The sequence below is a fragment of the Narcine bancroftii genome, chromosome 2 (assembly GCF_036971445.1).
Source record: "Narcine bancroftii isolate sNarBan1 chromosome 2, sNarBan1.hap1, whole genome shotgun sequence".
NCBI lineage: Eukaryota > Metazoa > Chordata > Chondrichthyes > Torpediniformes > Narcinidae > Narcine > Narcine bancroftii.
In genome coordinates this window covers 293,696,556-293,712,974 of record NC_091470.1, presented here as the reverse complement: position 1 = coordinate 293,712,974, position 16,419 = coordinate 293,696,556, and the positions used below count along the sequence as shown (strand labels likewise).

Here is a 16,419-nt window from a genome sequence, read left to right as displayed (position 1 = left end):
TAATTATTACAAAGTACTGTATATAATAACCTCACTAAAAAGGTTGTTTTTTTATTAAGATTACAATTCATATGTAGTAAATTGGTTGCCTTCTGACAATTATTTTATTGTTAATGAAATGTAATGAGCCATGAACTTGCTATTGCTAATTCAAAGTGTAAAGCACATTCCCAGTAATACCCCATTTACAATAGATTAATCAGAGACTCGTCTTGTCAATAAAAATATTCCCTTTTCGTCTTCTTTGCTTCTGCATTATATAACCTCTTTGAACGTTTCGGGGCTTAGAACCATAGAACCGTAGAATGCTACAACACAGAAAAAGGCACACAGTAAATGGTAGGGCACTGAGGAGTGTGGTAGAACAGAGGGATTTGGGAATACAGATAAACAATTCCCTGAAAGTGACATGGCAGGCGGATAGGGCCATTTGGCTCTTCTAGCCTGTGCCAACCATTAATCTGCTAGTCCCAATGACCTGCTCCCATTCCATAACCCTCCAGACCACTCCCATCCATGTATCTATTTAAGATCGAGCCTGCATTCACCACATCAGATGGCAGCTTGTTGCACGCTCCCACCACTCTCTGAATTAAGACATTCCCCCTCTTGTTCCCCAAAACCTTTCCCCTTTCACCGTAAAGCTGTGTCTTCTCATACTTATCTCCCAATCTCCCAATGCAGGAAACTTTTCTCCAGAATAAAATCAGAGGATATAGGTTCACAGTAAGATAGGTAAGGTAAGAGGAATACCACAGGGTGAGAGTGTGGTAAATTCTTGAAATTCACTGTTCAAGAGGATCCTGGAAGATGCACCACTGATTGCATGCAAGAAATGTCTATATGAGCACTTGAATCACTTAAACAGAGAGGACTTTGGCCCAAGTGCCTGGAGATTGGATTATTACAGAAGGTGCCCACTGTTTGGCAGGGACATATGGGGGCAAATAACATGCTTCTATGCTGACAATTTAATGACTCTAAATCTTATTATCATTATTGCAGCAACTATTTATTAATGTTCCATGGATTTTCCCTCAACTCTTTCGAGCAGTCCATTCGATGTAATAACTGCTCTGCGTTGGAAGATTAATTTCAATGGCAGTCTTAAATTTATTTATTTGAGCCTGTGACATTCCCTACTCTCAAAGTTTAATTTTTGCTCATACTATAGTTGTTCGATATCAATATTTAAATTATCCTCGTTTCCAGGTTGTAGACAGCCGCTGCCACTGGCTACTCTGCATCCATTGCAATCGCATTGCAGCCACCATACCTGTAACAGCGCACTGCACATGCATGAGCACCTTGAGGATGCACTAGTTGAATCGAGTGCTAGCAGGGAGCAGACCCCACACTGTGGGCTCTCTCCCCCTACCCTGTTTATCATGTTTGGTTGTGTTCAGTAAAGTCTTTGGTTTACTTCACCCCGCCAACTCGACTCGCTATTAAGCACGCAATAACGAATATGGTGTCAGAAATGGGGTCAAGAGCGTCCCACGCTTGAAGCCTTCCAATCATAAATAGGTTGCAGTGAGTAACCATAACCATGTTTTTCACAATCGCCATGATGACGGATGAATTCAGGTGGCCTGGCCCACTCGTGTTTGGTGGAAATGTGACAGAAAACTGGTTTATCTTTGAATAGGAATATGACATATTCATAATGGCAGCACATAGCAACAAGCCTGCCCATACCAGAGCCTACATTTCGTTAAACTTAGCGGGCCCAGAAGCCATTGAAAGGGAGATGTTGTTTAGGTACGCAGGCGAAGTCCATAACAGGAACCTTATTAGTCGAGAGAGGACCTTGAATGTTTAAAGTGTGAATTCAGAGAAATGTGCAACCCTCAGAGAAATGTGACAATGGAAAGGCACAAATTCAACATGAGAGAGCAAAAGCTGGTGAGTCGATAGACTCTAACCCTATACTTCAGCAATTTAAAAATCAGGGCAAAAACTTGCAATTTCAGCATACTTTGTGATTAACTAATTAAGGACAGAATGGACTGTGGCATTTGCAACGATAATATGCGGAAGGCGCTCCTGTGAGACAGCGAACTGACACTAGCAAAGGCCATCACAACATACTTGCATATGAAACTACCGAGGAAAACAGTAAAAAGCTGGCCTCTCCACAACAGCAGGCCACAAGCATTGATGCAATACAGGCGGGACCAGTGAGCAGGCAGTGGCTGGAGGCTAGAAGGAAGAGTCAGCTAAGCCAGCCAGTCCACCCCACACTCAAGACAGGATGAGGCAATTGTGGGGGAGACCACATGCTGAGAAAGAAGATGTGTGCAGCATTTGGCCAGCATTGCAGAAACTATGGCAAATGGAACCTCTTCAGCAGGTACTGCAGATCAAAGCACCGTATGGACCAGACCCAGGAGGACTATTGACCATTTGGAACCGGAGCAGAGAGGGAGCGACCCTGACGATGAGTACTACCTCAATGGGCTCAACATAGGATGGCAGGCAACCCAGCAGAAACCCAGATCAGAGGTAACAATGAGGTCTTTGTATCCATGGAAGTCAACAGCAAGAAGGCTGAGATAAAATTCGACACTGGGGCCAAATGCATTTAACGAAGGACATTTAACGATCTGAGAAAGATGGAACAAGTCGAACCATGCATCAAATCTATGAGCCTAGTGGCTTATGGAGGCAGCAGTATCCAGACCAATGGCATAACGCGGCTGCAGTGTTTCATACAAGGACAGCTCCATATGCTAACCTTCTTTGTGGTCTATGAGGACGTCACACTGCTGCTAGGCCTCAGTGCGTGCATGGACATGGGGGTCATTTCATTCAGAACAGAGGTCCATTAGGTAAGCCCATCTGAAGATGATTTCTCACAGAAAATATTTTCTGAGTATGGCAAAATTTTCAAAGATGAGCTGGAGAGGCTGCTGGTGACGTACTCCATGTGGCTTGACCTGAAAGTAAGACCCATAGCCCAGCCGGCACATCGCATTCCAGTAGCAATGAAGGATAAAGTCAAGGCTGAGTTGGACAGAATGCAAGACTTGGGCAGCATCACTCCTGTCTCAGAACCCACCAAATGGGTGTCCTCCATGGTGGCCGGCAAGAAAAAGATGGACAGGAAATGTGAATTTGTATAAATCCCCGAGATCTCAATGCAGCCCTGAAAAGACCACACCATCTATGAACACCGTAGAGGAAGTTGCCACACAGATGGCCAGTGCAACGATATTCTCAGTTCTAGATGCAAATAATTCATTCTAACAGATCTCTCTCGATTATCGCTCGTCGCAACTGACCATGATCAGCACTGCATTTTGTTGGTACAGGTTCCTAAGGATGTTATCAATTTGGCCAGTGAGGTATTCCAAAGGTCTATGGAACAGATTTTTGCCAGGTACACCTGTGCCATCATAGTAGGTGGTAAGACACAAGAGGAGGACAATACAAATCTAAAGAAGGTGGTCGACCAAGTACAGAAGGTAAACTTGTGGCTAAACCCCCGCAAGTGCAGGTTCTGTCTAAATCAAGTCAGGTCTGTGGGCTATGTGTTCACCAACAATGATCTGGAGGCAGACCCCTCCAAAATAATGGCTATCAGCAAAATGCTGGTGCCAGGATTTGTGGCTGCCCTGCAACAGTTCCTGGGCATGGTGAACTACCTGGGAAACTTCATTCCCAACTCCAGTGACTGAAAGATCCACTCTGACAGTTGACCCAGAGAGACATCAAATGGACCTGGCACACATAACAAAATGCCTTTGATACCCTAAAGAAACACATGTTCTGCCCTTCAGTCCTCACCTACTACGATGTACGTAGACTGGTGATGCTGATCTGCAACACCTCACAGTACAGCTTAGGGGCAGCGTGCCTGCAGGATGGAAGACCAATGGCGTCTGCTACCAAGTCACTTAAGGACACAGAAATGAGGTAAGCTCAGATTGAAAAAGAGCTTCTAGCGGTGGTTTTTGAAATTCAATGATTATATTTATGACTGGCCAGTCATCATAGAAACCAATCGCTTACCTCTAGTGACCATAATAAACAAGCCAATTCATGCAGCGCCAGTAAGGCTGCAGTCTATGATGCTCAGGCTCCAGAGATACCACATTACCATTGTACACAAATGCTGCATTTAGCTGATGCCTTATCATGGGCTCCCAGATAAAGCTCAGTCCAGCAAGTCGAGGAAGAAGACACTTACAATTTGATGACAGTAACCCATATATCCTCAGCCCGGCTGGACAAACTAAAAGTCATACAGCAGAAGACGCAACCCTAAACACCCTGGGCACCTTCATCAAAGGCGGCTGGCCGACCAAGCAGTGCAGCCTGCCACCAGGGGTGCAAACATTCTTTCCTTACCACGATGAACAACTTATTGATAAAGGGGTCATCATGAAGGGCCTAAAGGCAGTCATCCCTAGCACACTGCAGAATACGTACGTGGAGATCCTACACAGAGGGAACCCTAGCACAGAAGTGACAAAACGTGGAGCACGAATATTGTCTTCTGGCCAGGTATGGCAGAGAACATAGATGAAGAGTTACAGACCTGCTAACTGTACAACTACACCCAATACCCGACCTACCCTCGTTGACCGTGGTTACTGACATCAATAAATGGCAGAGCTAACATTATCAACTCAGGCTGGTTTGAGATAGACCTGTTCTGGGACGCAATCTCTGCGGCTGTCGTCATCAAACTAAAGTGGCACTTTTTAGTACATGTGGCACCTCACACACTTCTCTTGGACAATGGCAAACAATTGACCAGCCAGAGGTTTCATGGCTTTGCGACAGCAAGGGACTTGGATCCACATTACCAGCAGCCCAGAGAATGCACAATCAAACGTATTGGCTGAAAAAGCAGTGAGAAGTGCCAAGCAGCTAATGGAGAAGTCCCACAGAGAGAAAACAGATGTCTTCCTCAGCCTACTGAACTTAAGAAATGTCCCTCGCGTCACCACCTTGGGTTCGCTGGTGCAACGGTTAATGTTAAGGCAGACCAGGATGACCATACCATTGGCAAGGAGACTTCTGGTCTCCCAACCAAAGAACCTGCCAAACAGAAGGCTGGCACAAAAGAAAAGTTACGATAAAACCAGACATTGATTGAAGGGCAAATCATCAGGATGCAGACTCCACATGGTTATGACTGCCTGGGTATAGTGGAAATGTGCTGCCAGGAACTCCAGTCATACGTGGTTTGTTCAAGGGAGAAAATATACAGGAGGAACAGATGACACATCCTCCCAGTAAGAGAGCCACCCCCACCTCAAACCAACCCAGACAAATCAGCATTTTTGGACTTGGGGCATGAGCCAGGATGGATGTGAGACCCCCAGTAAGCACAGGAGAGGCTATGGACAATAGAGACAATTAGGACAAGGCATCCCAATACTCCACGTCAGCAGAGGACTATTACAAAATGGCGCTGGATGTGTCTGTGAGCTGAACCCAAAATTCCAGGACTGAACTGGGTTGAATGCATATAGTTTGAATGTATATATTGTTGCCCTAGTGAAAAGTTATTCACTGTATCATGAGGGGATAACTCCAAGAAAAGAAATGTAAACAGTCGCTGCCATTGGCTGCTCTGCATCTGCTGCAATCACATTGCAGCAACTGTACTCACAAAGCAGTATGCATGCACGAGCACCCGAGGGTGCACTAGTTAAATCGAGTGCTAGCAGGGAGCAGATGCCACGCTGTGGGCTCTTTCTCTCTCTACCCTGTTTATCATGTTTGGTTAGGTAAGTAAAGTCTTTGGTTTACCTCACCCGCCAACTCGACTCATTATTAAGCACACAATAACGAACACAGGCTAATTCTTTATTACTACTTTGTGACTCAGACTGCCTTGTCTTTTTCTCTGACACGTATTGTTATTTGAATGTTTCATTATTGACAGTGATCCACACTGAAGACACAGACTTTTCATTGAACAGTATGCTTCATGTGGTTTAAAGATGATCATTATCAGCGACCAGCAGCTCAGGAATATGATGTCTGTCTGGTAGAATAAATTCTGAGCTTGCATATGACCAAGGGTGTTCTCTAAGAAGTCTAACTTCTAAAAAGTTGGAAGTAATCAGCTGCCAGCAGATACTTTTATCCTTCCTCCATCCAGGTGTGCAGGTCTGCTCTGGCCTTAATCCGAAATCTGGTTGCGACTTCTGATGAATCCAACACTTACGAGGAGCTGTGGACTGGAAAGGTTCACGGCTGCTCTTCATACAAGGTGTTAAAAGTTTCCAGCCTTTTAAATTTTGATTTCAAACATTCAACGTATGCAGATTTTTTTGACTTTCAATCTCTGTCTGGGATGATGAGAATGAAACTTTTCCTTTGATTGGTTTCTTTCTGGATGCCTGTATGTCTCATATTTCACCACATGGTCTCTGATCTTCCCATTCAAGCCTGGCTGAAGAGTATTGTCCCTTACCCTACATATTCTATTCTCTCCCAGATGTGAGGAATGAAGATACTTGATTAAGTCGTTCCTTTGTAGTTTGGGTACAATCACCACTTTGCTGCTGAAGACCAGACCATTGTGAGTGTCCAGTGTCATTGGAAGTAAGAGAATAAACTCAACTTTATCCCACCTTACTCATTTGCATAAGATATTGCATTGTCTCATTTTGTCCAATTGTTTCCTTAATGTCCTGTGTCAGTGATTGTGAGATTGGAAAATGTCTCACCATGAGATGTCTCCAACCCAATATCCTTCTGCCTCCCTGAGATTTGATCGCTCAGATGCCTTGCCATTCAGCATGGGTGATCATGTCTCTCCATCCATCGTGGTCCCTGACCCTCTGAATTGTAGTTGTTGCCTCCCCTGTTTCTAACCATGATGTTAACCCATCTTCATTTTCATTCTCTGTCTGCCTCTGCTTCTTTCCAGTTGTAACTAAATGTTCTAATGTATCTCTTCGCATGAATGATGATAAATGCACAAATACCTTGGCAAAGATATACATGCTCAGCTGGAAGGCCGTGTAAATTTCTGTTTTTGTCTTGTACACCTGGAATACCTTCCAGAAATGATTTTGCATTAGATAAGAAAAGCAGGAAAGTTGTTTCCACTGACAGATGTGACTAGAACTAGGGGACATAGCCTTAAAATGCGAGCGGGAGAAAGGAGCAGGTTTAGAATGGAGGTAAAGAGAAACTGCTTTTTCCCAGAGAGGATTGAATCTGTGGAATTCTCTACTCAAGGAGAATTAAGGGTTATGGGGGGGAAAGGCAGATAGGAGGAGCTGAGTCCACAGACGTATCAGCCACGATGGAGGAGGCTTGGTGGGCCAGATGGTCTACCCTGCTCCTACTTGTTGTGCTCTTATTTTACTAATTGGATCCACTCTTTCTCATTCACAGAGCATTTTTCTCCTGTTGCTGTCCACAATATTCCAAAACCTATGTAACCTTGTTCATACTTTCATTTTTTTTGTGTGTCTGTTGTCTCAGGCTTCACACTTGAGCTTCATACAACTTACTCTCCTGTTTTAGAATGTGCAACCGCTTGTACTTTTCAATGCACCATTTCATGCAGTAGCTGATCTCTCACCCTGGCATCATGGTTTCTACAAACAGATCTTCTGCAAAAAAAATAGTCTTTGTAGTGGTGGACCAGCTTCCCTTATGTGAGTCAACAAAAGGCGAGTCAACAAACTTATTCAAAAAGAAGAGCTATTATTTCCATCAATATTAGCCAATGCTTGTGACATAAGTGAAAGATCATGCAAGTCTACTCAGTTGTGCTGACTAGAGTGAGAGTACACTGTAAACATGTTGACAACAATTCAGTGACTTCCTGCTGATTTGTATGGGAGACATGTAATGAGTAGAGCGCCTGGTTAGCTTGAAACTTAGACAAAAACTTAGCATGACAACATAGAAATGTCTTCAGCAAGTATTTTTGATTGATAAAGAAACATGAAAAGAATTTATGCATCTTTGTTCCACATGTAATGTGAAATCCAGGGCAGTATTAAAGCAAAATTATTTGCAATTATTTGTCTCCTCAATAAAATGGAGGAGTTTGTAATTTTTAGCTTCTAATTCACTTTAACTCTTGCGAAAGAGAAAATAATCTCTCATGACATGGTGCTTGCATTGCAAAATTGCAAATTTTGTTTGCCTTTTCTTTCAACGAGAGTTTAAAACCATGGCCTTGTGGTTCAGTAAGTTTATTAAGTAAATGTTTGCATCAACAGCTTATATGGATTTTAGAAGTGTAGAACATGGAATATTTTACAAAACAATTAAAACAACAATACTGTGATCTTGCCTGGTAGATGAAATGCAACCAAAAGACTTGCCCAAATAATATTATGTTTCAGCAAGATCCCAGATCTGAACGAACACTTTCTACATTTGGGGGTAATAGAAGTTTCAATAAAAAATTGAGGTATTGGAGTGAGTTTCTCAGAACATGTTTAAACATGGGTATTCCTGTGCATTGGGCAATCTGGGTGTGGCTTGATAATAGCTTGTTGCCTTTGACTGTCAGATCTGTACCCATCAAATGATAGCCACTTGATGAGCAATAGAGAAATTGTATACTCTCACAAATTGGGCCACAGTGGGGAAACAATATTTTCATGAGTGGAGGGAAGTAATGGGAGGGGATAAAATTTGGTGAAAAGTTTCTTCTTTTAACAGACAATTTGCAGGCAGTGAAATACAGTGGCTGTTTGCTGCACCATTGAAAGGCAGAAACTAAAGGAGAATTAGGGATTATGGGGAATGAGTGGAGAAGGGGAACTGAGTTTGCAGCCAGATCAGTCATGATCTTTCTGAATGGTGAAGCAGGTTCAACAGGCCAGATGGCCTCCACTTGCTCCTTCTTCTTACGCAGGACAAATTTCTATGTGATGTTCTTTAGGCAAATTTATATTACAACAGAGTTGTCTGTGCTTGCATCTATTGAAGGGCAAATACTTACCTGAAAGAAGTGAAAATATTAGGTTTGTCATCTTGAAATTTTCTGGAGCATTGTCCACCGGACGGTTTCAGTGCAACATTCGCGAAGGCCAGCTTGTCTGTCCTCTTCAGTCTGTTGAGCTGTGTAAGCACAATGCTATTAAAAAATGGGTAACAATACCTAAGGAAATGTGATAGATTAGAAATGGAATAATCACAGATCAAAACTTAATAAAATACATTGTCCTTCAAAATTATTTCTCACATTTTTATTCCTTCAGAAGTCCTTTAAATTGAGCATAGGACGCTGCTAAAGAGCTTGGGATCAATGGTCATTCAGAAATCAGGGGAAACTGGGAAATGGTACAGCCGCTCCAGTGGCTCCATTATTCTTCAAACTTGCTGAAAATACAATGCTTTGAAAAAGATTCACTCCTGAATAGAGTGAACACTAGCAACCGATGGAAGCAATAAAAGCCAAAAGAAAATAAATGTATGGCTGGAAAATTGCTTCATGTCACCATAACAACCAGCTAACATAGCTTGCCTACAATTCTGACTATTTGTGCTCCAAACTCACACCACAAGAGGACAATGTGAAATCCTGCCAGTAGAGGCCCTCATAGATTTAAAGACTGTCAAACATAAATGAGAATCGCATTGCTCTGGTGGGGTGATGTATGTGATCGGGGGGTGGAGTCCAGTGGTGCTCACAAGCTGTGTTTTAAAATGAGGGTGGTAAGTATTCAGATGTCCTCCATTGTACATGCAGTATGAGGTTTTCTATGCGTTTCCTATGCTCTTCCTTCCAAACACTACCAGTGTTTGTCAAGTCAATCTTTGGCATTAAACTGAGAATTTCTAATTATTATGTGAAGTAAATAATTGATAACATTGTTGGAATAATGCACTGTATTCTTATTGCCACTATTTCTAAGGTCTTCAAAGTTTATAGTCTGATCACTGTGGGTAATTTAATTTGCTCACATTTCTCTCACACAATATACTCATTCTGCAAATATTCTTCTAATGCCCTTTCTCAGCATTTAAAATAAACCAGTAAATCATCTACATCACGGAAAGATTGAATAATAGCTGTCGTCCCACTATGTGCATAAATCCTGTGTGTCCATCTGTTCTTAGCAGCAAGAAATATGGATAATTAACTGTGTGCCTTTGTCTTTTGTTTGTTAAATTTCTGAAGCATTTTTATTTGAAGAAAGAAATGAACGATGCTTGGTAACTAACCCTTTGGCATTAAAATAACACAACAGACATGTAGGGCTTACAAAGAAAACTTATTAAGTGTTGTGGATAAATAAGAAAATTAAAGATGACAACTCAATAGCACCCTGAGACCTGTTGAAGGTTGCTCACCCACAATGCATCAGGTCAATGAGCATTACACAGGAAGCTCTTCAAATTAGTTATCAGCTATTGGATTATTTCAGGTAAAGTTAATGTTAAAGAACAAAAATCATGATCATGTCTTGGGTGCACTTGTTGGACGAATGATGCCTAATGTCCTTCACCCAGATCTCTTGCAGTCATGTGGGAAAGAAAGAATACTTGAATACAATGTACCGGTGTAAGAAATGAATATTAAAGAGCTCAAACAATGATCTGGAAGGCCCATTAAAGACCAACCTAAGTAAGCAAATGCTTCGAGTTTCCTTTCCAGTTGTACCTCACAGCTCCTGGAGTGGTGCCTCTGAGTCAGAAACCTTTGAGTCCAGAAGACTCTCCAGTATTTGAGTGCAGATACTTTTTACAATCATGTGAAAGTGCTGGAAATGATGCAGGTGTAGAGTTAGGGATGAATTGCAGAAGCATACATAGAATCTGACGAGAGCAGTGAGTCTCCTCAATATCTTGCAAGATGCTCCTCTCAGCAAAAACTGATGAGCTGCTTATTTACTTTCTTTTTCAATCTTTTTATTAAGTTTCAGATTAATAAACATAAGAATGATACAAAGAGATCGAGATTGCATTAACAACGGTTAACATATACAAACACTGACATCAAGCAACATATGTCAGCTGAGCCTCCCAATCTCTTAAAGGCCAAACATGAAAAGGAATCAAATTTTATTACTAAAATATCCCCTTAACTAAGAAACAAAACAAAAAGGCCAGTTATTTACTCGTTTGTATTTTTGGGATTTGTTCATCTACATATTGCTGTCACTTCTAACTGCATCAGAACAATGAATACTTTTCCAAAAGTTGAAGAGCAAGGACATGTTGAGATACTGCATCAGTTCTATGACCTTTGTACTTTTCTTTCTTGATGTCTTATTTCTTAAAAATTGTACTTGATAATTTTGAACAAATATAACCATATAACCATTTACGGAGCGGAAACAGGCCATGTTGGCCTTTCGAGTCCGCACCGGTTCACTGATTTTGTGCGTGATAAGTATAGTTGGGAAGGGCTTGCATATTGTAGTTTGAAATCAGCTTTTGAATTTATAATAAACATTTGTATAAACTGAACTGCTCTCGGTGTGTTGTGAAATAAATATGCAAGATTCTTGCAGATTACCAAATATTACAAAACTACCTCCAAAATATCGTTATCATCAAAATGCACATCAAACACGACTTCCATATCATGTTCTTCCAATAGAGAAGTGCCAGTCCTTGGATTCCAACCTAAACCACACAGAGCGCCAATGTACCTCTTTTTCAATGCTGATAGCATCTTTTTTCTGATTCTAATAGTTGGATAATTCAATCTATTGTCATGTGGTGTAGTCTAGAACTTTTCTCAACCAAGTCAAAGACATAAAGATATGACATAATATTTTAAAAAAAACATATTAACACCTGTCAGGGAGATATCATGTGTGATTCCAACTGTATTGCCAGGTACTTTGTATCAAGGTCTACAGGCTCTTACACAAATTTGAAAAGCAAGAGAAGTTAAGGCAAATCAACCACAGTGATCAGACCATAAACCTTTGAGTAAACATAGTTAGATTTTGAAGAGGTTCCTAAGCAACTGAAGCACATAGGAAATCTGATCAGTTATTATTGAACCGGGCTGTACCCCTTGCTCACAGATTCTTCGTAATAGCTATACTGGGGATCTTGTCTTCGAAGGAAGCTTCTGTTTAGTAAATTAGCTGTCTAGGAATCTTGGCATTCAAATGTACAAATACTTTCACAATAACTGTAAACATTTCATATCTGTAATCCAACACTACCACCAATTTGTGTTGTATCCTATTCTGTGATGTCATCTTACAAAGGCATTGAAATTACTCACCTGGTTTATTAAAACAAAATTATTGCATCATCAATGTTTTATTCCCTTGACCACTACTAACAACACACCATGCAACCACCCAGCCTTAGGTTGTATTGTAAACTGAAGTGGACTTGAGGAAGTCTATTACCTTTTTGTCTCTTCAAGCATGCATAATGAGTGGAAGTTTTACTTCAAGTATTCTTGCACAATTTTGGCTCAATGTGTTGGCTCATGGGAGATCATTCTGTTTTTCTTAGAGAATAAGACAGAAGAAGAAGTGAAGCATGTTACGATATGAAAATTTGGAGGTACTATCAAGTGGTCCATAAACATCATACAATCTTGGCTTTGTCCAATCAGAGGACACTCCTTTATCCTATCTATTCCTCCCCCATCACCTCTGCTACTTAAAACTACCATTTCCAGTTCTGAAAAAGGATCTCTGATCTGAAAACAAATTACTATCTTTCTCTTTCCACAGATACTCCCTGACTTATTTTGTGTTCCAGCATTCTCTGCAGTTATTATAGTCTGACCAACATCCAACGGGAAGGCTGTGAAGAAACTTTAGGCTAATGACTCATTCAACAGATCAATAGTAAACAATTTAAATCCTCTGGCATTGGAATGTATATGTAATTCTCTATTTCTAACAATGTGAACTAAATTTAATTTGGCTATTCAATGCCTATGTTGCTACTGAGATTCTGACCTATAAATTCAGTTTTCAGCACATTAAAGTCTGAAAATATTGATTTTTTTTAAATATAAATTTGAATATAATTACAACTCTCTCCCAGTCTGGAAATTTAACCATAAACTCATCACTCCTAAATTTCTGACCAAGTTTATGCAAACAAAGTGCATGAAATGACACAATCATTTCCTGTGCAACACTCTGTCTAGAGACAGTCATATTTTAATGACACCACTATGGGCTGAGACCTCACTTAGCTAATTCCCATGATCCTTTCTGCTTTGGCTCCTATTGTAACAGCCCATTCACCCATCAAATTACCCCTGACCTTTCAATCACAAATGCCCTTGACCTTTAATTCCCCTAATCAGCTTGACTTTCTGATCATCCCAATACCCTAATCTTCCAAATCCTCAATTAAAAACCTAATCGCTTTCTCCACCACTCATCTAAGAAATTCTGAGCTTTGCCCAATCACAACCAGATCCCGGACCTGAAACTCAGTGTGTGATTGCAGTTGATTCATGCAACTAGCCCATAGCAATCTAATAGACCGATTTCTAGGTCACTATACATTATTCTTCAATGAATAAAAATGCTATGAGATAAATTACTATCTTGGGGTAATAATTGCAAATTGTGAAATGAAAATGTAAAATTATGGTTACAGTTCAAATCATTGTTTACTTTATGAGCTTAGGGTTCCTTTCACCAAAAGATTCCATGGTTCGTGATTTGTTCCACAATTATCACTTGGTTAAGTCCAAAGAAGTGTTTCATGCCAATGTAACTTTGAGCCAAGAAACCAACATTTCACATAATTTAGGCTATTGTTTGCTTATCATTTTTAGTAAAATAGCTCAGCAAGAATTTGACTTCTGCTGGGAATATATTGGAAAACATTTGGAGGACTATGGGAAAAGGTTGTGAGAGTGGGATTAATTTTCAAAAAGTTTGTACAGGGATGATGGGCTGAATAGCTTCCTTTCATCCTGCCCTTGGCTGCTGGTGCTGTGAATGCCCAATGTAAAAGCACGCATGTGACATTGATTCCTTTGGAAACAATTGTCTGCATTAACAAAAGTAATGCAGATCAAACTTAGTGGTTGTGAAGCATGTTTGTGGGCAACTCTGATAATGGAAAATGCTTTATAAGGGTATGACTCCTTCGCGAAAATGGCAGCGCTGCTGGAGCTGCTGTAGCGGTAGCGCTGCTGCTGGTGCACCCCCACAGGGAGCAAGGGAGCGAAGATGCAGCACTCCCACAGGGTCCAAAGGCCAGTCTGGCTCGGACCTGCAGGGAGCGGAAATGCTGCAATTCCGCAGGATCCAACCATCCAGTCAACAGCCGTTGGCTCTGATGGGCTTTGAATAGCCTGTTGAGGGTGACGACGGTGGTTTTAGTTGAAATCCCGCGACCGCGGGTTTGCACCCAAGATGGTTGCACCATGAGGGGCTGCAGTCTCCAGGGATGCAGAGGACAGGAGTAGGGCACCAGAGGATGGGAAGATCACTTCCTATCTGAGAGGGAGAAGCAGGGAGACAACCCATGGGGACGGTGACCAAGGTGGCGGACCAGTGAGGGGGTGCTGCGGCTGAGGGACCAGTGCATACAGTGGATTGCTGGAGATTCCAGGCGAGGAACCTGCGGAGGCTGTGGGCTGCTGGAAACTGCTGTCAAGAGACACACCAACCACGGACTGCTGAAGACTGGCTCAAACTGGCTGGAGGGTTACCAGGTATCAGAACTGAGATGTGAGGAAGTGCCAAGGGTTCCTGACCATGTCGGATATTCAAATCTAGAGCTCAGGTTGCCAGTGGTTTGGACTGGACTCTGTGTGACTGCAGAGGCTGTGGAAGCGCTGAGGCGAATCTACGGTCACTCGGTGACTCTAGGGGACTCTCTTTTGCTTTTCCCTTTCTGACTGTAAGTCTGACTGAAAGAGGCGCTTAGGCAATTCCCATCAGAGGCGAATCTGTCTGCCTTGCAGCAAACAAAAAGACATTTCGTGTAATACTATGATATTGAATTGAATTGTTTGTTCTTCTTTCTCTTACCTGTGATTTCACTCAGCAAAAAAATAGACTTGGGTGAAAAATGTTAAGTAGCTTTTGGTCACCACTTTGAGGCCCCTTAGAACAACTTGAAATGTTGTTGAAGTTAATTAGTTATTTTTCTGTGAATTTTCTATATTGACAAAGGATGATATTGAAATAGCCTGAAAAGCTATTGTGAGACTTAACAGCAATTCGAAAATATTTTGCATTATTTAGATGTGGATTCAAAACTGAAAAGGCATCTTTGTTGACTGTATTACATGATTGGCTCAGCATAGGATAATTGCTGACAGGTTCATTTTAAATGTACGGAATTGACAGGCAGATCACTGGGAAACCATGGTTCTGCAGCTCTTAAATGTTAATTAATTGCACTTTCACTGATTTATTTGGTGTCAATAGTTCACATCAAGAGCAGGTCCTGCCTGAGGATTTTGCACACAAATCCATTGTTACTTTATCTTTTTTACAATTATGGTTGTGGTTGTAGTTGTGTGCATGAAGACTTGGGCATATTTTTTGTTTTGTTTAACTGATGTGTATTATATGCAACGATGATTGCCAAAACAGTAAGAAATTAGTTTGCATATCTGTGGTGGTAGTTTCTGTAGCTTTGTCTCTTTTTACTTCTTCACCCTACTCCTGTCCTAATCGGTCTCAGCTGGGACATATGATCAGCCATCCTGATGTGAGACGAACTATCACAATTACACGTCTGTCCCCAAGCACTTGGATCTCCCTAATGATTTAGCTGGATGAAGAGCACCCTGACAGCCTAAAAATTAATGTGTTCCAACTAGATTAATACCTAATCTTCACATCACACCATTGTAAATTGAGATATATTGATTTCAAAATTAATTTCCAATTTATTTTGTCCTTTTGAACTATAGAAAGCCTAAGATTTATTTATATATATATATATATATATATATATATATGTATATACATATATATAATCACCTGCAATAATACCACATCATTATCATTCCAGTAATCCCTGAATGTTAGTGTTTATTGGTAACCTCGAACAGGGCAAATTCTGTTTGTGTTTTTCCCAGTAGTAAATCATATAACTATAGATTTGAACTTGAAGAGCTTCTTTTATTGAGCCATTTTGCCCTTTTATGTGAATTTGTTCATCAAGGTGAGAAGGGTGCTCAATCAACAGAGAGAGAAAAAAAACCCTATTTTGCACAGCCAAAGCTTGCATCAATCACCTCCAGGTCAGCCAAAGGAGAGTCCAATGGGTAGGAAAGATGTGCATTTTATCACGTTTCCAGAATCATCAGGGTACTTCAAATGTCATTAATTACTTTTTGAAGTGGAGTTGATGTTGTTATCCATTAAAACCACTGCTGCTTTGCCCTAACAAGACTAAGCTTGGTCTCTGAGAGCATGTCCTGATGCATGTGTACAGTTGTTTCTAATTTCTTCCCTCAGCAGATTGTTGGTCATCCAGAGGGCAGTGGCAAATTAGAAATGAATGAGGAAC

The 16,419-nt window shown here is 41.1% G+C and overlaps 2 long non-coding RNA genes across 4 annotated transcripts in view; one reads left to right on the top strand and one right to left on the bottom strand.

Annotated features, from left to right (window-relative positions):
- The window catches only part of LOC138752732 (uncharacterized), a 58,031-nt gene that overhangs the window by 32,523 nt on the left and 9,089 nt on the right, over nucleotides 1–16,419 (bottom strand). For 2 of the 3 annotated variants that reach the window (XR_011350880.1, XR_011350881.1), the window contains exons 2-3: nucleotides 12,318–12,421; nucleotides 8,939–9,057 (exon numbers count right to left, since the gene is read on the bottom strand). This is a non-coding gene — a long non-coding RNA (uncharacterized lncRNA). Of the gene's footprint in view, nucleotides 1–96; nucleotides 309–8,938; nucleotides 9,058–12,317; nucleotides 12,422–16,419 lie in introns of those variants that run through there. The other variant, XR_011350879.1, reaches the window with a different exon arrangement.
- Nucleotides 12,245–12,789, top strand: LOC138752733 (uncharacterized). The gene is made up of 2 exons (XR_011350882.1): nucleotides 12,245–12,477; nucleotides 12,651–12,789. It is a non-coding gene; the product is annotated as an uncharacterized lncRNA (long non-coding RNA).